This window comes from Neofelis nebulosa, chromosome 7 (assembly GCF_028018385.1).
Source record: "Neofelis nebulosa isolate mNeoNeb1 chromosome 7, mNeoNeb1.pri, whole genome shotgun sequence".
NCBI classification, from domain to species: domain Eukaryota; kingdom Metazoa; phylum Chordata; class Mammalia; order Carnivora; family Felidae; genus Neofelis; species Neofelis nebulosa.
Genome location: NC_080788.1, coordinates 117743663 through 117768471, shown reverse-complemented (window position 1 = coordinate 117768471; position 24809 = coordinate 117743663). Strand labels below are relative to the sequence as shown.

General features: G+C 43.5%; 1 protein-coding gene across 7 annotated transcripts in view; it reads right to left on the bottom strand.

Annotated features, from left to right (window-relative positions):
• The window catches only part of SIPA1L1 (signal induced proliferation associated 1 like 1), a 365694-nt gene extending 343232 nt beyond the window's left edge, over window positions 1-22462 (bottom strand). For 5 of the 7 annotated variants that reach the window (XM_058739522.1, XM_058739520.1, XM_058739519.1 and 2 more), the window contains exon 1: window positions 22315-22462. The gene's annotated coding sequence lies outside the window, so the exon portion shown is untranslated. The remainder of the gene's footprint in view (window positions 1-22314) is intronic. The other 2 variants (XM_058739529.1, XM_058739530.1) reach the window with 1 other exon arrangement.
• Window positions 22463-24809: the final 2347 nt, after the last annotated feature.

Genomic DNA, 24809 nt, shown 5'->3' with positions numbered 1-24809 from the left:
ATCCTGTCGGTCGTCTTTTAGTTTTGCTGATTGTTTTCTTCGCTATGCAGAAGCTTTTTATTTTGATGAGGTCCCGGCAGTTCATTGTTGCTTTTGTTTCCCTTGCCTCTGGAGACATGTTGAGTAAGAAGTTGCTGTGGGCAAGATCAAAGAGGCTTTTGCCTACTTTCTCCTCGAGGATTTTGATGGCTTCCTGTCTTATATTTAGGTCTTTCATCCATTTTGAGTTTATTTTTGTGTATGGTGTCAGAAAGTGGTCCGGGTTCATTCTTCTGCATGTCGCTGTCCAGTTTTCCCAGCACCACTTGCTGAAAAGAGTGTCTTTATTCCACTGAATATTCTTTCCTGCTTTGTCAAAGATTAGTTGGCCATACACTTGTGCATCCATTTCTGGGTTCTCTATTATGTTCCATTGATCTGAGTGTCCGTTTTTGTGCCACAGTGAGTTCATCTTTATGATGCACTTGATATGCACTATCCTTATAATAGTCTGTAGAAATCATTGTGGTAATTTCAGATTTTTCCCCACCTATATCTAGGTCATCCTAGATATAACCTGTAAACACCTGTAACCATTCGGTCTATTCTTTTATCTGCATACTTACTATGTGCCCCTTTCACTCTTGTACACCACTTCAAATCTGGCTTCCTAACAAAGTAGAAACACAACCCACAGAATAAGAAAAAATTATTTCAAATCATATCTGATCAAAGATATGGATTCAGGGCATGCAAACAACTCCTAAGTCTCAACAGTAAAAAGACATATAACTCAGTTTTAGAATGGACAGAGGATCTGAACAGACGTCTCTCCAAAGAAGATAATACAGTGACCAATAAACACATGATGATCAACATCATTGGTCATTAAGGAAATGCAAATTGACTCCACAATGAGATTCCACTTCACACCCATAAGGACTGCTGAAATAAAACACCGTATGGTACAGCAACAAGTGTTGGCAAGGATGTGGACAAACTGGAACTTTCACCTACTGCTGGTGGGAAAGCAGAAGGATACAGCTACTTTGGACAACAGCCTGGCAGGTTAAACACAGAGTTACTACAGAAGTCAGCAATTTCAAGAGAAATGAAAACATGTGTACACAAAAACTTACCGCATGAACAGCAGCATGATTCTTAACACACAAAAAGTAAAAACTACCCAAATGTCCATCAAATGATGGATTAAAAAAAAATGGTATAAAACCATACAATGGAATATTACTCAGCACTAAAGTACAGACGCATGCTATAACATGAATGAACCTTGAAAACATCATGCTAGGTGAAAGAAACCAGACACAAAAGACCACATGTTATAGGATTCCATTTGTATGAAACATCTACAGACAGCAAGTAGATCAGTGCTTGCTTAGGTCCAAAGCGACGAGAAGGGGGTGGGGGGGGGGGCAAGAGCTAAAGGGCATGGGCTTCTTTCTGAGGTGATATGAATGTTCTAAAACTGGCTGTGGTGATGGTTGTACAAAGCTGTGAATATCCTAAAAACCAGTGAATTATGCATTTTCAATGGGCTAATTATGGTATGTGAATTATATATCAATAAGGCTGTTATTTTTTTTTTTTTAATCTGGCTTCTTTTGCAATGGCCCTAAACAGCTGTGCTGCCTCCTTCAGAAGCGGGCCCCATTTCTGCTTATCAGTGTGATTTGGAATCTACAATCACAACTTTTGTTTCTTGGAGCTTCCCACCCATCTGGACAAAACCATACTCCTTTTTATAGTCCTGCTGGCCTTGGAGGTACCATATCTTTTCTCTGAGCTTTGTGAAACCTCCTTCTAAAATTCTAGGCTGTAAGACTCTTCATCATGAAGAAATGGAAGCCACTTTCACCAAAAGTTCTCAGCATAAATCAGTGAGTCACAATTCCTTCTTTTACCTTCTAAGAACAGATCAAGGACTTATCAGGTGTCTCCATTTATCAGGTTGAGATTTCCACAAAAATACAGACAGTTGAAATGCACCATTTATAAACTACCTTACCCTTGTGCCAGCTCTGAACTTAATACATATTTATTCAAGGATGCATGTAAGATTAGGCTCTAGAAATACAAAACTGCAAAAGACACAGTCCTGGCCTTCAAGGTCTAACAGGAGAAGCAAACACAGAAAAATTATTTTAACATATTTTGACAAAGCTCCCCCAGCTTCTCTCTATCCTGGCACTTAATAGGTGACTTGTACTTTTCTGTTACCCGTCTGTCAACCTGGCATGCTTTCCTGAGAATGGACTGCCCTTTGAATCCCAAGGACCGACAGTGGCAGGAACGCAGGAGAACTTCAACAAACTCTTGATTGAATATGTGTGAATGAAAAAGCATGGATAAGCAAGGATAACATTTTTCCTACATAAGCACCCACCCTGCCCTCTTAAACTCTTCTCAGTGACAAATCCCAGCCACACTTGGCTTTAGTGCAGTCCTTGCTGAGGCAGGCAGGGAGCAAATTATGTTGAGAAGATACCCAAGTTGATTCCTCCCTCTGCCCCCTGCTGTCTCCTTCATCAGGGAGCTCTTAGCTTTCCTCCCCCTAGCCTTCCCCCATCTAACATCCAGGGGAAAATGTTCAGGCTAACTTTTCAAAGACAACTATAATGCAATGGGATATTCCCGTGTAACGCAGATGAAATATGTTTCCAAGAACCCACCATTATATAAATGAAATGTATCTTTCCACCAGGAAAGCTAAAAAGCTAGGAAGGCTTGTAAGAAGGATGGGCGGTTGACATGGACTGGGTGTCTATTATGTGCCTATACATGCTGTTGCACAACTGCCATCATAATCAGAGCTCCCATCTATTGGTACTAAACCCAAACTGTAGGGAGGGCGTAACTATGTTGTCTCATTTCTTCTTGACAATAACCTTGTGAGCTAAGCATCATCACTGTCCCCTTTTTAAAAAAGAGGAGGGCACCTGGGTGGCTCAGTCGATTAGGCATTTGATTCTTGATTTCGGCTCAGGTCATGATGCCATGGTCCGTGTGATCAAGCCCCGCAACAGGCTCTGTGCTGACAGCATGGAGCCTGCTGGGGATTCTCACTCCCTCTCCCTTCTGCCCCTTCCCAGACTGTGCATGTACTCTCTCGCATTCTCGCTCTCAAAATAAATAAATAAACTTTAAAAAATAATAAAGAAGAGGAAAGAGGTTAAGGAACCACCTGAGGTCACTGTGGTAGGATGGAAACCAGGTCTCCAGTCCCAAAGCCCACATGTGCCACTACCATTTACCAAGAAACACTGTGTAACAAGGGAATGCACCTTAGCCTCTGTGTCCACGTTCTAAATCTAAACTGCACAAATGAGGGCAATTCCTTCCTCAGATGTTGGCTATGAAAATTAATGAGACAATAATATCCAAAAGAGTATTGGTACGTAACAGACTTTCAAAAAATGAAACTTCCTTTTTTAGCTTCTCCTGTTGTGAACTTCCTGGTCTTAAACCATGAGCACTCAGTGGACACACTGTAACTTGTAAATCAGCTCTCACACCCTGTCCTCGAGGGCAGGCTTTGTCTTACTCATATCCAACAGGTTAAAATAAAATTAACATTTGAGAAGAACATCCAGAATGCCAAATCCCACCTTACAAAGTTTTAGGACACAACTCACTTGTAACTCAGAAACTATTCACAGAGAAATCTGAGGTCAAAGCTGCTCTTGGTTTTGTTTCCCAGCGTGTTCTTCCAGAGGAATCCAGACACACCCCCGCCCCCCCCCCACCCCCCCCGCAAGGCTGCTGCTGCCCCCAAGGCTGATGTCACGCTGCCCATGGCAGAAAATGCTGCAGTTTTCCCAGGGCCTCTTCCTTCCCCCTGTCAGATTTCACCTTCAGATTTCACCTCCAGATTACTGGACAATCGCTGGTTCCTTGTTTTCAGAAGCCATTTTTACAAGATAGGAAACATGAAAATATTAACCGTGGTTAGTTATACTGGGTGGTAAAAGGGTGGAGGACTTTTTTCTTTTTCTTCATGTTTTCTGCTATTTTCCAAATTTTCAAAAAAACCTTATGCAATACTTTCACAATACAAAGCCAGAAGAGAAGAGAAAAGCCAATATATTTAAATGATTTCTTTTGTCTGCTACTGGACATCTTCCTCCCTTCTTCCCGACTTCCCCAACAAGCTGGAAGCATCTAGAGAACAGGTCTGCTAAATCATCTGCACAACACTCAACACAGGACCTCCGCACGGCAGTCAGTACCTGACGCAAAACAGCTCAGTATCTGTCGAGTGCCTGATGAATATTTGGGTACTATTTAGAAATGGACTTTGTTAACAGCTGGTGGGTAGACCAAGGTATGGATGTGGTGTGTCTTTAATGAACTTGGATTATCATAGTTATATATTATTAAAAAGGTAGCTTTCAAAAATCCAAAGCAGTCAGACATGAAAAGCATGTGACCCACAGACAAGGTGAACTACTGAGGCGACTCACTGTTGCAGGGGTAAACCGAGAACAGGGTAGTGAGCAGAGCTTAAGTCCTTGTGCGTCCAGCTCTAAACGACGCCCAGAAGTTCATTAAAATAATCCCCAGGCTCTGGGCCCCACTTAGAGGGCACACCGAAGCCCAGCTCAGCTACCAAAGTTGAGGAACTCTCTTTAAAATTAATCTTTGTTCTTAAGATTAAATAATAAACCTAAATACTAAAGCAAACAGGGGATTAAGATAAAACCACCCCAGCAATGTTATCACTCCACCAAAAATCCTTATCTAATACACCAAAGCAGAAAACTTTGAGGACTGATTTAACATGGAAGAGAAGTCTCAAATGTTTGATTTGGAAAAAGGACCTGAACAGAAAATTTAAAGAACAGTATATTATTGGATTCAATAAACATACAATGTTCACAAGTCAATAGAAAATTTGAGGTGATAAAAATGTTTTCCTTTTTACCATGACCTAAGTTAACTAAATTTCCTTATATTAGTGACTTCAATTCTGTCTGATCAATTGAATGTGTGTTTCCTAGAAGCGCACTTGATTGCCAGGACCGACCTTACACCTGTTTTTGTATTTTCAATAAACTTCAGTTTTATTAACCTCTCTTTATATATCTGTATATTGCTGGGGCGCCTGGCTGGCTCAGTTGGTTGAGTGTCCAATTTCGGCTCATGTCATGATCTCCTGGTTTGTGAGTTCAAGCCCCAAGTGAGCCTCTGTGCTGACAGCCCAGAGCCTGCAGCCTGCTTTGGATTCTATGTCTCCCTCTCTCTCTCTGCCCCTCCCCCACTCATGCTGTGCCTCTCTCTCTTTCTCAAAAATAAATAAACGTTAAAAAAAAAAAAAAAATCTGTATATTGCTAATATGCCTCCTGGCTCTTAAAAGGCACTTACTTCAAAACAAAGCAGATGCTGACTTGATGAGAGTATGATAATTTTAGGGCAATAGGTGGAAATCAACGACAGGATGACAATGTCACAGCAGAACCCATGCTCCAAGATGAGACTGAAAGCATTTCAGCCAGAAAATACATCTCTCACGTTTCCTGTCTTGCCTTCAGTTGGAAGTGAAGTGAAAATGTTCTTACTAGGAAATAATTCTGTCATTATTAAGAACTCTGTGAAGATTTATTATTTATTTCAGCATCACCATAAATATTTACATTTCATCTAGCTTTTTGCACTAGACACATTTGCAACCCTGGTCCTTGAACTTCTCTCGCAGGTGTGAGCCCTGTACGAGGCTGTTTCCTACATCTTAGTAAGTTCAGCAGGCCAGAGAGAACACTCAACAACAACCATTAGCTTGACTCCAATGGAAGGGAGAAAATTAAATATATTATCCGAGCATTTTTCTCGAGGAGTCTGATATACTTGCTCAGATGCACCTCCTAAAAGTTCATTCCCCTACCACCTAATTTTTCTTAGTGAAACCAACAACAGGAGGAGGTGAGAGAAATTAAAAGAAATGGGGTAATGCCTGCGCAAAACCATGCCTGAGTCTCCAGAAAGACACAAAAAGGTTAAGGGTCTGAAAGTGAGGCAAGTTACTTAACCTTTCTCAGCTTTGCCGTCTGTTGATCACACCTATTCCACAAGAATTCTGCAAGGATAAAATAAGATGATCTAAACAAAGAGCCTATTCATTGGTAGAATTCAGCAAAAGGTATTTATGACCATTATTAGCTGAGCACTGTAGAGGTCACCTTGACAGGCCAAAGTCCTACAACAGATACAGGAAAAGAAATGGCCCAAATGGGTCACAGGCCAGTTCTGGGAAACCCAGATCATCACTGGAGATAAAAAACAGTTTCTAACTCTCCACTGCAGCACAACACAGACAAGTGATAAACTACACACTGTGCTTAAAAATTCTACCAGCAAGGGGCGCCTGGGTGGCGCAGTCGGTTAAGCGTCCGACTTCAGCCAGGTCACGATCTCGCGGTCCGTGAGTTCGAGCCCCGCGTCAGGCTCTGGGCTGATGGCTCGGAGCCTGGAGCCTGTTTCCGATTCTATGTCTCCCTCTCTCTCTGCCCCTCCCCCGTTCATGCTCTGTCTCTCTCTGTCCCAAAAATAAATAAAAAACGTTGAAAAAAAAATTTAAAAAAAAAAAAAATTCTACCAGCAAGACCAGCCTTTCACTGGAGAAATGGATGGAGAGCCTCCATCACCAGTGTGGACAGTGTTTAAAACAGGGTGATGGTCACAGCTACCCTATTACACAGACAGGCTGTGCAGCATTTCCAACAATAAAATATGTTCTATGCACACAGCCAGAACATGGCTGCAACAGGTGACTGCATTTCCCAACTCAGTGGTTGCTGCAATGTATGTTCATGTAGGAAGAAGGTTTATCACAGGAACTCAACAGCTTGGCTCCCACTCGTGGAGTCCTAATGTCTATCTTCAGGCTTGCTATAAAGATTAGCAATGATGTGACATGAAGGGTCTGGCACACTGGGCACTAAGTACGTGGTAGTCTTTGTAAATTTTATAACTAGGAAGCAACAAAATCCAAAGGCCGAGCCTGCCATGAAGCAATCGGAAAGAGAGTGGCTCCTTTTCAACCAAGAAATGAAGGTGTCTGAAAACAATTGGATAAAAAACACAGTAACAAGACTTATAACAGGGAATAAATCAGGCAACAGTAGGTTAATCAGTCTGCCACCCAAGAATGAATGCCAATGTGCCCATTTCTCTGGAGCAAATAAACACACAAAATGAGGAATGGTCCCTATCCTCCAAGGATCTCCATCTACCCAAGGAGAAATCACATGGTTTCACCTGTCTATCTGCATTGCCCCCTCAATTCTATGTCCCATGAAGACAAAACCCACAAGTTCACACTGCTGCACAGTGCAGGAACGCAATAAAAATTTGTTAAACAAATGAGACACTCATAGGATCTCAAGGACTAAAAGAGTCACCTGCCTCAAAAGTTTCCAAGCCTGGCTTCGCAGACTGCTCAATCTGAATGTCCAAGGTGCAGAGAACCCATGTATTTAGCATGCTCCCCAGAAGATTCTAACACTCCATAGAGACAGAACCACCAACCTCCTTAAGCCCCCATGAACTATCTGAATGGCCTTTACAAGGACCCATCCAGAATGATCCAGCCTAGGCACGCCAAGGGGAATGCAGCCTGTCACACCCCAAGCAAAGTCCTTTCTGATGCTCATTCAAATGTCTACTCCCGTCCCTCTCTATGAGGCCTGGGAAGACAAAGGTAATCTCTCCTCCTTCAGCATGATGGACCTCAACTCTTTTGACAGGGATGACATCCCTTCCAAGTCTTCTCCAAGCTAAAATTTTTTTTTTTTAATGTTTATTTATTTTTCAGAGAGAGACAGAGTGTGAGCAGGGGAGGGCCAGAGAGAGACAGAGACAGACAGACAGAATCTGAAGCAGGCTCCAGGCTCTGAGCTGTCAGCACAGAGCCTGATGTGGGACTCGAACTCATGAACTGTGAGATAATGACCTGAGCCAAAGTCAGATGCTTAACTGACTGAGCCACCCGGGTGCCCCTCCAGGCTAATATTCTTGATGAATCACCCATTAACTATTTAATGCTAAGCTCCATAAGTACACAACACAGTACAACAGCATATTAGAGAAGAGAGAAATCAAGGTGAGTTACACTAACCAGGAAGAGGTCAGGGAAGGAGGTGGGCACAGAAGAATGAGAAAGACACAGATAAAACCGGAACTCACGGGCTGGTATTGCATCAGAGGAGAGAGGAGATAATGACAGGGAGTGTGATATGCAGGGAAGGGGATAAGAGAGATAAAGCTATGGGTGAGGAATGTAGTCTTTTGAATTGAATAGAACTAAAATGGAAAATGAACAAAGACTCAAAGAGAGTTGGAATAGTTGGGAAGAAGAGAAAGCAGAGACAGTTGCTGGAGAGGCCAAAGAAATCAGATAAGCAGGAGAGACCCTAAAGAAAGGTCACAAAAGCACGTAGGAGAGTGTGAGTCTGATACAGTAAGGTAATGCAAACACTTTAGCTCCCTGGAGGTGACAAGTGCACCTAGGTGGTACCTTAGAAAGCATAGGCAGATAAGAAGGCCTAGAGACTAGAACAGCATGAGGCAAGGTGCTCACAAAGGAGCCTGCTACAGCCACCTAGATACAAAACGAAGGTCGAGGGTCTGTCCTAAGATGGTGGCAATTAAAAGAGGAAAAGCTGAAAACAAGAATCAATTCAGAAGAAGAAAAAAAAATGGAGGTGCTTGGTCACAGACCAGACCAAAGAGGGAAGAAAGGAAAGAATCAGAGATGACATCTGGAGAGCTACTTGAAAAACTCAAGGAAGAAGCAGGAGCTCAAGGAGAAGCAAGATAACTGCGCAGCCCCATGCACTGAGTGCGAGCAGGGTGACCTGTCGACGAAAGCTTCAAAGTTCAATCCCCATTCCAGAAACACACATGGCAGCTCACGGTTTTGCTCTTTTCTCTGGTCCCAGCACTGGTTGTAGTTTCTGTGCCAGCAGACAAGGAGTATCTGGTTTTGAGCCCAAAAAGTAACATCACCACCCAAGTTCAAACGTTGCAGTAGAGCACGCCGAAAGAAGTCAGCCATGAAAGCCCACATATTGCCTGAGCCCATTTACAGGACACATCCAGAGGGGGCAAACCTCTAAAAATGCCAAGTGGATCGGTGAAGCCCTAGTGCTGGGGGCAGGGAAGCAGGATGGGACTGGGGACAAACAGGGAGTGACTGCAAAGGGGGTTGGAGTTTCTTTGTGGGATGATGAAGATATTCTAAAATTGTTTATGGAGATGGTAACACAATTCTACCAATGTACTAAAAACTGATTTGTACACTTCAAAGGGGAGACCCATATAATAAGTTAATTATAACGCAACAAAAGTGTTACATAAAGAAAAAAATTAAAAAAAAAAAACTTAGGAGTGCATATTACTGTGACCTCAGAAACTCAGACCCCATCTCCCCAATAGAAATGACTAGGAGACTTGAGTTCAATCAAAAAGCTATCAGGCAATTTGGAAAATTCTAAAATGTATCTTAGTCTAACAAAGCTATATTCCTTCCAGGGGTTCCTGTTCCCCCGATGCCTTCCCTCATTACTAAAGCCATCACTGCTCTCTCTACGCTGAACACCTAACATACTTATTTAGCCACAGCTCCCAACAACTGTCGGTCATTCATCAACAGTTATACTCACTACATGTGTCAGGCCCTCAAAGGCACCCCTCTCTCCTCTCTGAATAGCCTGCAGTGGGCCCCCAGCTGATGCCCAACCGAATCCTGTGGACTAAAGAAGAAATAAACCACAAGGGCAGTGAGGAAAGTGTAGTGCCTCTGTTCAAGCTGCCTGGGGCATCAGAAGAGCTGAGAACCAGCACCTACATCTCTGGAGACTGAAGACATTCCTAAAGCAACACCTAACCTTTGGGAAGGTATCGAGCATCAGCAAATACTACATCTCAAGGACACAACTATTTACTGCAATCTCTAAAGAAGGACATTTAGTAAGGTTGAAACACCACTGACTGCACTCTAAGACTGATGCTTTCAACATTTTCAGTTGGATCTTAAATTTTAATCTATCGGGTTCACATATACATTTAACATATTTTACCTGCCTATAACAAGGCTTTAAGCAATCCCAACACCTAGGAATGTATAAATAGGTTTTCTGAATCAAGTAACACGGACAGTGGTCTCTCTAATGAATGTGACCTCTTAGACCCTACTTGTTAACTGACGCAAGTCATGGAAAGCCTAAAATAATAAAGACCCTGAGAAAGGAAAGAGCTGGGTTTTTTCCACCATAACGTCCTCCCACCTAAACAACATCACTTTGGCTTGCAGCTATGTTTATTAAGGGGCAAGTCTGGCGCCACACGCCGTGTGGTACTCCAGTGGCTCTGCGCATAATGAAGCTCTCGGACACCCTGAAGGGAACCAAAATACCAAACTCTCCCAGAAGCTGCGCAGGACTCACAGAATGAATCAAAAAGAAAGCTGTTCCATCTATTGGGAAAGAAAACCAGCCTTTGAAAGGCAAATGCCAACTTTCCACAATACATTCTGGCCCACGGCCTGTGACTTACGTAGTTCAAAAGAGACCACACGGTACCTAAGATGGTAACCAGCCTACTTTCCAGAAATAATACCACCATTCCAAGACATAACGTTAGAGGTTTTAACTTTTTTTTTCTCATTTGATCTCAAGAATTCTGAGAAGGGCAAACACTTTCCCCATCTCACAGATGAGGAAACGGAACTCCTACTAAAGATGGACTCCCCTCGCATGTCAACGGCGATCTCACACCCAGCGTATATAAATCAGCTCTCAGCTCCCCGTTCCTCCATCTTCCCCATTTCAATGAGTTGTTCCACTTGCCAAGGCCAAAACCCTGGTGTTATCCTTGACTCCACTCCTTCTACAACGCTACCTCATCACACCCTTCAGGGAATCACATCAGCCCCACCTGAGATACGTCCAGGATCCAGTCACTTCTCATCACCTCCACTGCTGTCATTGTATCTGACCCAGATTTTTGCTAGAACCCCCAGAAATCCCCCCGCTTCCACCTTAGTCCCCCCAACATACATAATTTGTTCTATTCTCTACACAACCAAGTTTTTTACTTCAAAAATACGTCAGATGAAACCCTTTTAGAAAACCCTCTGGTGGCTTCCCATCTCACCCAGAGTGGTTCATTATTGTATATATAGGATGAAACAGTATCTGCCATCCAGAAGATGCTCAGTGAATAATGCTGACTAGTAAACAAAAGAAAAATGGCCAAATTCAAGAGCCAGGATTACACAAATCTTCCAGGGCTCTTAGTAACAATGAGACCAGATTTATAACAGCAAATAATGCACATGGGAAGAAATTCTTTTTTTTTTTATTTTTTTTATTTGAGAGAGAGAGAGAGAGAGCACACACAAGGTGGGGGGGGGGAGAGGGAGAGAGAGAGAGAGAGAGTGAGTAAGTCTGAAGCGGGCTCCACACTGAGCATAGAGCCCGATGTGGGGCTTGACCCCATGACCCTGGGATCATGAAAATCATGATCATCATGATTGAAATCATCAATCATGAAATCAAGAGATGGACACTCAACCAACTGAGCCACCCAGGCACCCCCAGGGGAAGAAATTCTTAAATCTTACTTTGAATAACTGAATCCTATCACACATAATCAGTACAATGTTCAATTTCTAACAACAAATTCGTAAGAAAATATCATTTTATAAAGCCATGAAATCTCCCACTAAGTTATGTGAATATTACATACTTGGTAACATGGGACAATTGACAGCTTAATTATCACAGCACTGGTAACCAGACTTTCAGTGTGACTTTCTACATTCAGTAACGTGACGGCACTGCATCTCAAGACTACCATGCACGTAAATGACAAGGACTTTAAAAGACTCGGATCCAAGTACCTAGAAAAAGGGTGATAAGCATTTCCAAATCTCCCACACTGGCATTATATCAATCTTCTGAAACAGGAATTAAGTTTCTAGGGTATTACAAGTAACAGCAGAAAAGTTAGATTCAGAATTGTCTCCTACCAAAATTATAAGGACTCTCAGAGTGAAGTTAAAATGTTGATTGTTTTCAGATCAGAGTGAAACTAATGCTAAAATTATCCACCATTACAGAAGTTTCTCACTAAAATGTTTTAGAGTTAAAAACAAATTTTCTGAACTTCTTTCTTTAGTTCTTTCAAAAACATTCCTACTATCTGTAAAAAGCCTTAAATCTCCTAAATCACAAAAATAAATTCACAGAATTTTAACAGTTGGCCTTAAAGGAAACTTAATCCAATCCTCAACCTTCTTCCTCTTACAAATGAAAAGATACATGGTATGTAATAAGCGAACAATTAAAATGTGTTGAATGAGTGAAAAAACGAAGATCCGAAAAGGGTATATAACTCTTTTAAGGTCAGACAGTTAATGGAAAAATCCAGATTAACCAAAACTAGGTTTCTAGATTCTTTTGGAACAGATGTGGAAGTAGAGGAAACCAAGATTTGAAAACCTTATCTGGGTCCTCAGGAAAAACTTAACCAAAACTCATTTGAGCCTAAAATTCATTAGTTCTGTCACTTAGAAAAGCCCTTGATAAAATAAATGTTGCCAAGACCTATCTCCTTGGAAACCGAAAAGGCAGAACTGTCTAGGGTTTCTTTCTTCTTCTATACAAAGAATATTTAACACAGGACTATTTTCATAGTAAGTAACTACAATTGTTTTGCATCAGTGGTAAAACAGGTGGCCTCTGACTAAAAGAAAAATCAGCCAGAGGAGGAACAGAACGCTGAAAAGGACCTTATCAATCACTAGAAGAGTTATCAGCCACAAGAGAGCAGGAATCAGACATTCTTTTGTCACCACAAGCAGCCACTAGCCCCTGGCATTATAGTGGGAGTCAATAAATACAGGATAAGTGAGTAAGTTACTCCTTAGAGATTCACCCATGTAGACATAAATTCATTTGGTCACCACCAAACAAATCTTTACTTCAGGCCTACTAAGTGCAAACATACTACCTCTTCCTCCACAGCAATTCTACCAATGGCCCCTCAAGTAAAAGACACTCAACCAAAACTATCCTCACAGTTTTGTCAAGAAGATAACAAAGTATGACTTAAGTAGCCTAAATTACTTACTAAAACGGTCACTTAATTTGCTATTCTGGTTCCAATCTCTCTCATTCAGTTCATCCTGTACAACCGAGCCAGGTTAGTTTTTTGTTCTTTGCACATCCCAGAAAAGAAAACAGTGCTGTGGCTAAGTATTCTATCTTTGTATGTGGTCTACCACTATTCAATAAGCAGATGTGGAAAATCAGAATCAACTGACCTAGAATAGGAAAAGATAGCGTCAAGGAAAAAAATGCCACCGTGACAGTTCTTATAATAACTGATACCACTGAGGGGCGCCTGGGTGGCTCAGTCGGTTGAGAGTCCAATTTCGGCTCAGGTCATGATCTCGCGGTCCGTGGGTTCGAGCCCCTCATCGGGCTCTGTGCTGACCGCTTCGGATTCTGTGTCTCCCTCTCTCTGCCCCTCCCCTGATCATGCTCTGTCTCTCTCTGTCAAAAATAAACAAACATTAAAAAAAAAATTTAATAATTGATACCCCTGAAAATCTTGAGATTACCACTAGAGGCTTCCCTATAACACTGTGATACAATTGATCCAGGGGGACACACATCCAATCTTCAAGATCAAGTCAAGGTCCATCGCCTTTTTGAAACTTTCCCAAGCCACTGGACTAGGTATCTGTGAAATAACTTTGTAAACCAGGAAGTACTGGACACACAGCTCTTACTATACGAGTTGCCAGCTGATAGCCTTGCATACATTCTACCATTTAAATCACTTTACTTCATTCTTTAAGTGCGTCTAATCCCCTCAAAAAAATGAAAAATTCTACAAATTGTTTTCTCAATTGTTGACTTCTCTATTCTCCATTACTTAACACCTAGAATGGCATAAATTAAAAGTGACATTCACACTTCCTGATTTTAATATACTGCAAAGCTAATATAATCAAGACAGTTCTGGTGCTGGCATAAAGACAAACAAACAGACCAAGAGAGTAGACAGCCCAGAAATAAACCCTTGTGTAAATGGTCAACTGATCTTCAACAAGGGAGCCAAGACTATTCAATGAGGAAAGGACAATCTCTTCAACAAATAGTGTTGAGAGAGAGTGAACTGGATATCCACACGCAAAAGAATTAAGTTGGACCCTCATCTTATACCATACACAAAAATTAACTCAAAATGGATTAAAGACCTAAACATAAGAACTGAAACTATAAAATTTCTAGAAGAAAACATAGGAAGGAAGTTTCACGACACTGGTCTTAGCAATAACGTCCTGGATATGATGCCAAAAGCACAGGCAACAAAAGGAAAAATAGACAAATTTTTAAAACTTTTGTGCATCAAAGGATACAATCAACATAGTGAAAAGGCAACCCACAGAATAGGAGGAAATACAGGCAAATCATATATCTGGTAAGGGGTTAATATCCAGAATATATAAAGGACTCCTACGACTCAACAACAAAAAGTCAAATAACCCCATTGAAAAATGGGCAAAGGATTTGAATAGACATTTTCTCCAGAGATGATATACAAATAGCCAACAAGCATATGAAAGACGCTCAACATCATTTATCAGAGAAATGCAAATCAAAACCACAATGAGATACCACCTCACACTCTTAGGATGACTCCTATGGAAAAAAAAAGAAAATAACAAGTGCTGACAAGGATGTGGAGACACTGGAACCTTCATACACTGCTGGTGGGAGTGTAAAACCACTGCGGTTTTAACAACTACTATGAAAAATAGTATGGAGATTACTCAAAAATTTCAAAATAGAACTACCATCTGATCCAGCAATCCCACTTGTGTGTGTATTCAAAAGAACTGAAAGCAAGGCCTGAAAGATACATTTGTACACCCATGTTCATACCAGCATTATCCACAGTAGCCAAGAGGTGGAAGCAACCAGAACGTCAATAAATGGATGAGTAGATAAACAAAATATGGTATATACACAGCATGGAATATTATTCAGCCTCAAAAGAAGGAAATCCTGTTATATGCCAACACATATAAACCTTGAAGACTTTATGGTAAGTGAAATAAGCCAGTCACAAAAAAACAAATACCGCATGATTCCACTTATGTGAAGTATCTACAGCAGACAGAGTCACAGAAACGGAAAGAAGAATGGCAGTGGCGAGGGATAAGGGGAAAGGGAGAGGGGAACCATTTCATGGGTGTAGTTTCAGATTTGCAAGATGAGAAAGTTCTGAAGATCTGCTTCAGAACACGAATGTGCTTCACACTTAAAAATGGTTAAGATGGTCAACTGTGTCACATGTTTTTTTTTTTTATGACAGTAAAAAAACGTGAGGGGGGCCCAGGTGGCCCCCAGTCATGATCTCACGGTCTGTGAGTTCAAGCCCCGCGTCGGGCTCTGTGTTGACAGCTCAGAGCCTGGAGCCTGCTTTGGATTCTGTCTCCCTCTCTCTCTCTGCCCCTCCCCCACTCATGCTCTGTCTCTGTCTCAGAAATAAACATACGTTAAAAAAACAAACAAACAAAAACGTCTAAGTGCCAACACAGAATTACCAAATTGGATTTTCACATTCTACCTCCACTGCAGAATCGAAGCAGCCTGACCCTTTGAGGTGTTGGCACTCATTTCCAGAGATTTTTCCAAGTTGTCTTTTTTAGTCAATGGCTAGCACAGAGGACCAGAGGCTCTCTCCTTCTCACCCATTCAAAATTAAGTTTACATACTCCCAGCCAGCTGCTCTCTGCTTTAAGCCTACTACTGGTCTACCTTATTGTCAAGCAGAAGTTCAAAAATGATACAAAAACTACTGTGCTCTCAACTGGGTGGGGGAGAAGCATAACAGAATCATCCACTGAGTCTCTTCAACCCTCCATCCACCTGATATCTCACCTACTGCCCCGGAGAAAAGCCCCAGAGTTCACTGTGATCCCCTACCCTCTCCACCCAAGCACTTCCTGCTCCCCCAAAACACACATCCCACCCAAACTGCTGAAAACCACTATTTTAAAAACACTGCCTTGAAAACGGCCTTCAGAACAATCCCACCGAAAGCAATTATTAGGCTGACATTCTCGAACTCTGAATGAGCCTTTTCTGTGAACGCTGTAGCTCTCCATAACCTATCATTTACCTACTGAAACATTTTGTTTTGCAATTATTATACCTCATTTCCTATTACAAAGGATTAGCACTAAGAGCTTTAAAAAAATAAAATAAAGTAACAAGGAGACACTCTGAAGAATCACAGGCAACTCCCAAACTAGAAGAGAGGAACCACACTGGGTCTCCACCGGGGCAAGCCATCCTCACAGGTTTCTGAGCCATGAGTCCAACCCCACCCCAAACACATACAGACACACAGCACACTCTCTTTACGTAGGAAACGCCAGCCGCTCAGAAATTAGACTTGGGCAAAGTAAACAGGCAAAACTTTCTGAGGTTTTCACAGGAGCAGCCAGAATTAGGCCTAGGAAAAGGGAGGCGGTAAATCAACCACACACCAAGCTGCAGTGCAAGGAGAGGAACATGTATTTTTGAAGTCTTCTAAAGAAAAGCAGTTTGGGGGGCACCTGGGTGGCTTAGTCGGTTAAGCCTCCGACTTCGGCTCAGGTCATGATCTCACCGTCCATGAGCTGGAGCCCCACGTTGGGCTCTGTGCTGACAGCTCACAGCCTGGAGCCTGTTTCAGATTCTGTGTCTTCTGACCCTCCCCCGTTCATGCTCTGTCTCTCTCTGTCTCAAAAATAAATAAACATTGAAAAAAAAAATTTTTTTTTAAAGAAAAGCAGTTTGGTTCCAACAAGTCACAAACTGACATTTCTTGCAAAAATCTGGGAAAACACTGCTTTCCACTTTTTTCCTAGGTACACATAGGTGAAGCCAGCAATACTAATCAAATTGGGTGAAAATTTTAGGACATGCAACTGATTTATAAGGATAGATCTTATAGGCCTCTCCTTAGAAGTACTGACTCTTCCTGAAAGCATGAGATACCACAGTTCAGCTGTCAGCTGCTTCTCTGAGAGCATCACGAGCCACAAAGAAACTTGTAAAAACCAACAGTCAGGGGCGCCTGGGTGGCTCAGTCGGTTAAGCGTCTGACTTCAGCTCAGGTCACAATCTCGCCGTCTGTGAGTTCGAGCCCCGCGTCAGGCTCTGGGCTGATGGCTCAGAGCCTGGAGCCTGCTTCCGATTCTGTGTCTCCCTCTCTCTCTGCCCCTCCCCCGTTCATGCTCAGTCTCTCTCTGTCTCAAAAATAAATAAAACGTTAAAAAAAAAAAAAAAAAAAAAAAAACCCCAACAGTCAGTTCTGGGAACTAAGACTGTTAAAGGGAATGCAAGGAGCTCGTAATACATCCAACCAGAATACCTATCTAGGCAAATAACTCTAGAATATGAAATAATAACAATAATAATAATAATAAAGGGACCCAAGGAAAAGAGACTGATCACAGTCAAGTCTGGATTACAGAAACGTCATCATTCACCATGAAACCCTTTGCTTTTCCTTTCTCACTAGCTTTCTTGTGAGCAGTTCAGAACTCATTCTAAAAGGAAGCAAGACCCTAAACCACAAAAACCAATTAATGATTGTACCTGTAGCTGTGGGAGAAGACGGCTTTATGGAGAAAGTGGAAAGAGGAATAACCAAAATTAACTACTGTATCTGCGAAAGTCATTTAACCTGGACCCGCTTTGGGGGAGGAAAGAGGAAAAAGAAGCCGGCGGGGGCCGAGGCTCCACGTCCTGTCCTGCCCGCCAGAGTTGCCTCCGAGTGACCCCTGTGCTGGCGCAAACCAGACACCCTTCCTCTCCAAGCCTGCGCACTCCGACCCGCCCGCACGCTCCCGCCTCTCCTGAATTGAAAGAGGGAAATCTAACATTATGTAATTGCCTGTTTCCCACAATTTAAAGTGAGGCATACTATAATCCTAATTAGAGGGAGAAGTTGGTGCGACATGACAAGTAACAAATTAGAAATCTAAAGACCAAAAACTCTCATCCCAGACTTCCAGAAGCAAAGAGAAAGGGCCTCGGGGGACGCCGCGGCACACCCACCACGACACTGCTGGTGTAGGAGGGGCCGACTGAAACCGCCCCTGACGTTCCTCCATGGCATTTCGGGGTCATCCCTCTTGGTCTTCAAGAAAACACTCATGTTCTCTTTACTCTCCCCAGGCCAAAATTAAAGCAGAAGATGGATGTGGGCCGGCCCCTACCTCGGAAGACAGACCCCGATGGGTCTCCTTCCCCTTGTGCTCACAAAGCCAGTCACACACCTCATTCCATCCCTGGCTCAAACCACGTGTTGGAGAGATCCCGAGCGAAGGGATTCTTTCCCATGCTTCTGACTCACTCCAGAGCTCATCAAAAGCCCACCCGAAGAAGAAGACTTATCATGTACGGATAATTCATTTACATCTAACCTATGGAAAATTAAGTGCCAGACAGGTGTGTGGACTTTGGCTTTTTTTTCTTTTTACTAGCTAGACATCGAGCGGGGGAAAAACAACTAATGAGGTCAATTTACTTCTTATACCAACAAAGGATACTTTTGGTGTAAGAAGTGGATAGAAAGTTGGGTTGTCAATGTCAAGAGGTAGTGGAACACCCAGATTTTAAATAGCACCGTACTTGGAACAAAACACAGAGCTGTGGATGAGCACTGAAAGAATAACATAATGCTTAATCCTCCCAGGAAAAAGGAGAGCCCCTCATCTAAAGGGCAGTCACCCAACTGGCAGGGATATTTCTTCTCTCCTGGGTCGTTTACTCCAGCGGCAGGTAGGGTGGTGCTATATAGATAAGTTGCATTTTCAGCAGGAAGCTCCTTCAACAAGTTCCTGTTTTATGTGCAGTTATCCCTCCGCCTGACCCATCCTCCCCACCAAACCCCCACCGCCCGGTAACACTTAACACGCAACTCAGACAGAAGGTCTACAAGTTGCCACTGTTCCAGAAACAGGGAAGGTACAGCCACTTTCGTTTACAAATGAAAAATGAGATAAAGAAGGGAAGAAAATGGTAAACTAGAACAAATGAAGTTTGCCTTCTCTAAATTATGCTGAGTTAATAATATCTATCCTTCACCAAAAAAAAAAAAAAAACACAGGGGGGAAGGCCTACCAAGCTCTACCATGTAGATATTTTAACTCATAATTTCTTTTTCCATAACTTTGTAATTTGAGTAACTCTAAAGCTTACTTACCAAATACTACATCAATGCTGTTTACATAGCGTTTCAACCTTACTGTGGATTTTGTTTCCTTAAGCTTTGCTTCTTCTCATTGTAGACACTTAACCAACCCTGAACAATTAAGAGGAGGAGAGGGAGTAGTAAACAAATTTTAATCTACAGACTCAAAGGGGAAAAAAACAGGAAACAAAGGAGTACAGTTAAATCTGGAAACCTGACTTCCAGTCACTGCCTGATCGCTAACTAACTAGCTCTTCTATAACCTTGCACAAATCACTTCAACTTTCTAGGCCTCAGTTTCCTCACCTGTAAAATGGAGAAAATGGGCCAAATGATTTAAGTTTAAAATCCCTTCTAGCTTCAATAATCTATGAATCTGTCGATCAGGAAGAAAATGCAATTGCAAATAAGACTTTATGACTTACAAAGTATTTTCAAACATATTTTCTCATTAATTCTTGCAGCAAAGCTGTGAAACAAGCATTATGCCCATCTCTGCAGAAAAAGACAGTTTTTCCGAAAGACAGTTCAGAGAGTTTGATTATTTTTTAAGATCCCCTAGCCAGAAAATTTGAAACTCAGACCTTCTGAGGACAAATATTGGGTTCCATTATTTCAAAAAGTTAAAATTTAAAAATAATTGATTGCCTGCTACGCAAAACCTTTCTGGGGACATCGGCATATTATAATACCAAACCCGGAAAGGTTACTACAAATGGCCCCACTGGAATCACAGGGCCCAAGAGCACACCTCCCAGATAGAGGCACTGAGCTAATATTGCCTGACTCACCATACACCTCAAAAGATTAGGAATACAGTGATACTATGGGGGGAAATTTTTTTTTTTTCTGAATTTGAGGTATGATCTCCTATGATCTGATTCAAAAGATAGAAAGAAAAAAAAATAAAAACAGTAGAAAGAGGCATTCCATATCAGAGATCTAGCTCTCCATTAGAAGGATGAATCTATGTGCCTTCCTCAGAGAAACTCCAATTTGATCAGTGAACCAAAAGCCCAAATGTGAGAGGTCACCTGGAAATCTTCAAGATATCCATACTTTATACACACACTGATCTGGACTAACAGAAATGATAACACAGCCATGAGGACTGATAAGAATCATGTTCTTATCAATCACTACATACTTCCCCTCAATTGGAAAGATTCAGGGAATCTGTACTCTTACACTGTTCTACCTCTCATACTTCTGTTTCACAGCTCAAAGAGACAGAAAACAGCCATTTATTGAAAAATTCAAACTGCAAATTTAACATAGGATTTATATACGTCTCAACTCAGTCAACCAAGATCCCCCCTAAAGTCTACAAAACCACTAAGATCAAGCAATCTTCAATCTATGACTTTAAGGTTTTTTTTAAGTTTTTTAAAGTTGTTTTAAAAAATTGGTGGGGCAGAGGGCACTACAACAAAATTACTGATGTAATTCAAAGCAAAAGCAAAGTAAGTAAATACAAACACCAGAAAGTAACAGTGAAAGAAAAGAGTTAAATGAATCTCAGTATACAATCTAAGCCAGGGGCTCTGGATTCATTACCAAGGGTTCAAGTCAACCTTCCCATAGGATTCTAACAATTGCCTGACACTTCAGATCTGAAAAGTTCTCTGTACTAGAACTGCAATTTCAAACCGGAGGAGCAGCACCAGGAACCGCAGAGAAGCTAACAGCAACACCTACTGACTATCTTGAGCCACTTGCCAAACTTGTTCTCTCCGTCAACTAGAGAAATCTAATGATACAGTCAATTTCAAGAGTCCTTTACTTAAGCATAATGAGATAAGAAAATAAGTTGTCACCCACATAAAGCCATCCATCCCCCAAAATCTCTTAGTTTGCCCTTAACCATTTATGAGCAAATCATTACCCAAGTCATTTTAAATGCACTGCTAATTGCTGATGCCTCAGTACAAGTAATTTATTCCATGGGAGAAATGCTTTAATATTAATATTCTCGTTAATAACTGGCATGTCATCTACTACTTGGACACATCAGTGACCATAAACTGCTTTACGTAAACCTTTTATTTGAGACTACTGCTGTTACCACTGTTCTATATTATTCCCATCGTTTTTGGGGTTTTTTTTCCCCACCCTAGTTAAAGGTGACTTAATTGCAGCCTTCAAAAACTAAGAGAAAAGTGAAAGTCATTAAATCAGGATTATATAGAAAATTAATACTGTTACTAAACTGGCTGCAGAGTATGATTCTATAGGACTTAATCTTGTACTTTTCCAGAAGATTAAGTCAGAGAATCTTTGCCTTGGATGAATATTCCATATGAGAAAAGAAGAGAAAGTTGACACTTAACTCCCACAGAGTACCAGTATAAAAACAATGGCTTTAAGAGTCTGAGTCAGAGTTTCAACATGAAAGGCTTACTTTATAGAGGAAACGCCAACCCCAGTTCATCCAGATAGACCTGGAACCCGATGAAAGACGACACCTTTACGCTGAAATTTGCATCGCATCACTCACTGGCTCCCAGTTTAGGAATATAATCGTCCAGCAGGTAGTAAGAGTTTCAGTGAATGTTAATCTCTAAAACACCCGTCATGAAAAATTAAATCTATTAAGGTAAACGTCTCTAGGGACCATCAGTCCCCAAATGCTTCCCTACAAAAACAAATACCAACAACTCAAACAACATCTTCCCTAAAGTGAGCCATTTCCCTTGTCTCTATATTTAACGAACGGTCAAACTCGAAATTTCAACCTGCCCAATACGGCTACATGTCCACGCAGATATGCCGTGAAGCGATAGGGAGCCTCGCAAATTTCCTTTAAGGGCAGGAGAAGTTGGAAACAGATGAGGCTAAAGAGGAAAAGTTCTTTTTGAAGCACCCTCACGCCTCCCCAGCCCTCTCGAGGTTTACTTGCTCCAAGGAAAGCAGGTTAGAGCATCCCCTACTTTCCCTGTCCCCCGGACCCGGGGAGAGAAATTAACCACCCGCGGGCACCGAGCTCTCTTCTCCCTTTCCCATGACTAAACCCCTCGGCCTGTCCTTTCCAACGCAGCCTGCAAAGCGCTCACCCAGGTGACTGAAGGGGAAGGGTGCCCGGTGGAGACGAGAGCTGCCGGGTGGGCGCAGCCACCCCGACGGGGGCGCGGGTCTCCCGGCCTCTGGCGGAGGCGCTCTGCCGGTAGTTATGCAGATTCGGGTTCCTAGGTGCGTGCGCGCGCGCCGTGCGCGGTGCAGCCCGGACTCGCCCCCGCCGGGCTGCGCTATCAGCACGCCACCAAATCGGAAATAAAACTTTGACCGGCCTCCCGAATCCCGCTCCGGGCCCTGCACCCGAGCCCCGGCCAGAAATGCAATGGGGGGGGGGGGGGGCTGTCAACAGTCCTTCACCCCCGCTCCCCTGCCCGGACCCGGGGCGCGGGAGCCACTTACCGCTTGCCCGGCCTCCCGGTGCCACCGCGCGTCCGGGGCGCGTCCGCCGCGCGCTCTCCCTAGGGAGAAAGAGAAACCCTGTGGACGGTCGGCGCGCGCTCACTCGCCGCCTCCTCTGCGGAGAACGGCGGGCAGCGAGGCCGGGCCGGGGCGGGCGGCTAGCGGAGGGGGGCCCGGGGGAGGTGGCGGCGGAATCTGCCCAACTCCCGAGCTCCACTCCGAGGGGAACCCGGAAAGCAGGCTGGAGAGCAGCCTGTGGGGGCCGCGCTCCTGGAGGAGTGGGGGACGGAGGTGCCCCCGTCCCCGGGCATCAACTATTGTCTGGGCGTCCTGGTCCCCGCTCGCGCCGCCTCCGAGGCTCAGCGCCCCCCATGCCGCCCACCAGCCCCCAGGAGAAAAAGCTGGGGGCGGGGGCAGCCGGCGAGTAAAGCGGGTATGGGGTGGCTGGGGGTCCGGGGTCTTGGAGGTCGAAGGTGGACGCAGGGGAAGGGGACGTGCGTGCCGAGTCGGGGGAGGAGACAGGTAACTGCAGACGGGGGTGGGAAGGCCCGGGAGGACCGGTGGGGGGAGGAAATGGGGAGGGAGCCACGGAGGCGGGAAGAGATGGAGTGGCTGGGGGGCGGCCTCTGAAGCCCAGACCTGGCCCTCCCCGGGGACCCTCCTCCCGGGAAGTCGGCGCCGCACTGACTTTTTCGCTTACTCGCTCACGCACGCACTGAACTCGCTCACAAAGTTGCCGACGGTGGCGGCGCCTCACTCGCCCTTCCCTCCCTTCCACTCCCCTCGCCTCCCCGCCTCCCCGCCCCATTCCTTCCCCTCCTTCACTCCCTCCCTCCGCAAGTCTCGGGTGAGATCACCTCTGGGCCGCTCGGCACTGCGCTCAAATCTCGCGAGAGAAGCAGCGGCTCTGCCGGGCCGGCGGGGGAAGTAGGAGTTGGAGGAAGGTGGGGGACCGCGGAACTCCTAGTTGCTATGACGACGGCAAAGCCCTGGATTCCTGTCTCCAACAGAGAGCCGAGGCTGCAAACGTGGGTGCAGTTTTCAACCTGCCCCCTCCCTTGCCAGACACCCTAATGGTGGGGAAATCGAGGGCCAGAAGCGAGAGGAGGATTTTTAAGCCTATTCGAGAGGACCTCTGTAGAACAGCGTCATATCTGGCCAAATTTGGCAAATGAAGCTAATTTTTTCCCCCAGAGGTTCAGGGGGAGATTTCTGTCACAGAAGCCAGCACATATCTGTATCCCCAAATATCAACTGTATATTCAGTTTTTCAGCCCTCCCGTCTAATCTCATCCGCCAGCCTCCACTCCTTAGGCTCCCTCTCTCCTCCCTCCCCCGCCTCCCCATCACCACCACCACCAGGCTGGGCTCCTTGAGGATCTGGCAGCTTCTTCATGTTTGTGTTCTCAGCGCCTCCACAGACTTGGTACATAGTAGCTATTTACTTAATGTCTATTGGGGGGGAAAAAAGGAGCACAGGAGTCTGTGCGTGTTCTAATACTTTCCTTTCACCCTACCCTGTAGAGTATGTATCTATTTCTCTATTTACCTTAGAAGGTAAGTTTCTGCTCCACAGCCATATTTTGTACTCTATTTCTATCTGCGCGTTTCTGTTCACACAGAATGTGTCTGTTTTTCAATAGTTCTAGTCCTTCCTTTCTCCATCTTTGTCTCATTAAAAAAACCGGGGGGGGGGGGGGGGGAGTTGTTTTGTTTTGTTTAATCATTAAGCTTTTCAGAGGCCTCCAAACCTACTTCAAAATGCTGCTAAGGATGAAGACAAAATCTTTTCACACCCTGTTTCTTCTTTTAATGGTAGAAACTTTTCTTTGGGGGCTTTAAATAGTGCCTAAAATGGATGCTGTGAATGGAAGTTAAGCTTAAACTTTAGATTTCAAAAGGGATGAGTGAAAAATAGATTCCATGGTATAGTGAATTATATCTCAATAAAAAACTAATAAATCCCATTCCTACTTACATTAATATGAGAAAACTGTGATTTAATTCAATCCCACAGGACTACAAAACCTAGGAAAGGGCATGAAGACTAGGCAGTTAAGACTCTTTTGGGTCAAGTGCAAGCTTAAAGCACTAGGTTGATGAAAGTTTTTACCTTAGAAACCTAAATGATACA